Source organism: Palaemon carinicauda, chromosome 43 (assembly GCF_036898095.1).
Source record: "Palaemon carinicauda isolate YSFRI2023 chromosome 43, ASM3689809v2, whole genome shotgun sequence".
Classification (NCBI taxonomy): domain Eukaryota; kingdom Metazoa; phylum Arthropoda; class Malacostraca; order Decapoda; family Palaemonidae; genus Palaemon; species Palaemon carinicauda.
In genome coordinates, this window is record NC_090767.1 from 17,931,856 (window position 1) to 17,934,667 (window position 2,812).

The 2,812-nt window shown below is 30.6% G+C and overlaps 1 protein-coding gene across 1 annotated transcript in view; it reads left to right on the forward strand.

Annotated features, from left to right (window-relative positions):
- Positions 1-1,415: 1,415 nt before the first annotated feature.
- LOC137633740 (uncharacterized) overlaps positions 1,416-2,812 on the forward strand; it is a 388,422-nt gene continuing 387,025 nt past the window's right edge. Inside the window, exon 1 of the mRNA XM_068365985.1 lies at positions 1,416-1,642. The gene's annotated coding sequence lies outside the window, so the exon portion shown is untranslated. The remainder of the gene's footprint in view (positions 1,643-2,812) is intronic.

The window sequence follows — 2,812 nt, forward strand, 5'->3', positions numbered from 1 at the left end:
GGAATTATAAAAAGAAATAATAATCCCTAAATAAAAACTTGCAGATATGAACTGGCATCAAAAGACCATAAACAGAAGGAAATGGACTAATATGTCTGGGGCCTATGTCCTGCATTCGACTAATCATAGACTTTGATGATAAAAACGAGCAATAATCTCTGAATAAAAACTTGCAGATATGAACTGGCATCAAAAAGAACATAAACAGAAGGAAGTGGACTAATATGTCTGGGGCCTATGTCCTGCATTCGACTAATCATAGACTTTGATGATAAAAACGAGCAATAATCTCTGAATAAAAACTTGCAGATATGAACTGGCATAAAAAGAACATAAACAGAAGGAAGTGGACTAACATGTCTGAGGCCTTTGTCCTGCATTCGACTAATCATGGATGATGGTGAAGAAAACAAAAAAATAATCCATGAATAAAAATATGCAGATATGAACTGGCATAGAAAGAACAAAAACAGAAGGAAGTGGACTAACATGTCTGAGGCCTTTGTCCTGTATTTGACTAATCCTGGATGTTGATGAGGAAAACGGAAAATAATCCATGAATAAAAATATGCAGATATGAACTGGCATAAAAAGACCATAAAATGAAGGAAGTGGACTTACATGTCTGAGGCCTTTTTCCTGCTTTTGAATAATCATGGATAATGATGAGGAAAACGAATAATAATTCCATCAATAAACATTAGCAGATATAAACTGGCGTGAAAAGACCATGAACATACGGAATTGGACTGACATGTCTGAGGCCTTTGTCCTGCATTCGACTAATCATGTATTTTGATGAGGAAAACGAATAATAAATAATCCATGAATAAAAATATGCATATATGAGCTAGCATAAAAAGACCATAAACACACAGAAGTTAACTAACATGTCTGAGACCTTTGTCCTGCATTAGACTATTCATGAATGATAATGAAGAAAATTAATAATAATCCAAGAATAAGAATATGCATATCTGAGCTGGCATAAAAAGATCATAGACAGACGGAAGTGGACTGTTATGTCTGAGGCCTTTGTCCTGCATTCGACTAATCATGGATGATGATGATAACAACAAATAATAATCCATGAATAAATATATGCAGATATGAATTGGTATAAAAAGAACATAAACAGACGAAAGTGTACTAACATGTCTGAGACCTTTGTCCTGCATTCGACAACCTTTCCTAATTGTGAACATCTTTAATTAAGTTCTATGTTCTATTAGTATTATAGTGTTGTCATCAGATAACAACACTGGACGATGTTTGTTGTTGTTGTGGAGTTTGGGAGACGGGCTGGGCAGGATGCAGCTGACGTCTTATCTTTGATATCCTGTGTTGTGACGTCACAGAACTTGACTCTTGGCTTATATTTGTTAAGGGAATCATTTCAGTAGTATAAAGTGCTTCACATCGATACGTTACGGCGGTTTTGATGTTCGTTTGCTGTAACATGGGGTGATAACTAAGATCTTACTTAGAATTAGGAACATATGAAAAAGTGACAGAAAATCATTAGTGATTGAGTCAGATTACGGAAATATAAATTTTATACGACGAGCAGACACAAATCCCTCTGGCGATCATTTGCTTCCTTCAAATTCCGATGCTGCCTTCTTCAAGGAGAGATAGAAAGGTAGGTCTTCCACATATATATTATGAGTGAAACTTGAAGGATGGTCTTTGTATAAAATATCTCAAGGATTTATTTACATATGTTTGGATCTATTTGAATGCTTTGAAAGCCTTTTTTTTTCATTTTCAACCTGTAGTGAAAATGAGAACTCTTTCTTTCACTTTGCATATTTCATCAAGTCTTATGTCATCTGGACTGAATATTACTTCAGATAAAAAAGTGATAGTTTTATTACTGTTTTCATGTTAACATTTTATCCAGAATTATATGTATGTATATATATATATATATATATATATATATATATATATATATATATATATATATATATATATATATATATATATATATATATATATATATATAAATCATTTATATCCGTTGCAAAAATGGAACCTTCATCGAATTATGTGAATCCTTATACAGATTTCTTTTATAAATTATTGTTAATTATTTCAAAATATACAAATGTTTGTCTATCTTTTGCCACTAAAGCTTTTATATACAAGATTATTTCCCTCACCCATCAAATGTAGTCCTGATTTATATGCATATATATGCATACACACACACACACACACACATATATATATATATATATATATATATATATATATATATATATATATATATATATATATACTGTATATAGTTATATATTATCTGATTGGGGATACATAACTTGATAGAGGGGTTTGTGTTGTACTAATCTGGGCCGTCCACACTATTTTGGTTTGCTGAGAGAGTGTATGTATGTGTTGGTTTGTGTTTGTGTGTTTATTTGTGCATTCGTGTGTTTATATATATATATATATATATATATATATATATATATATATATATATATATATATATATATATATATATATATAGATATATACATATATATAAATATATATATATACATATGTGTAAAAATCACAGGAAAACGTGATGCTCAGATGCAGAAGAACCACAGAGGACGTATCACGAAACTAGTCAGGACTTAAGCGTATATTTCGTATTTTCATTTTCCCTGTGGTTCTTCTGCATATATATATATATATATATATATATATATATATATATATATATATATATATATATATATATATATATATGCACACACATATGTGGCATGGAAGAGGCAAAACCTTGTGAATGAGAATTAGGAGTGTTGGTGAAAATAGC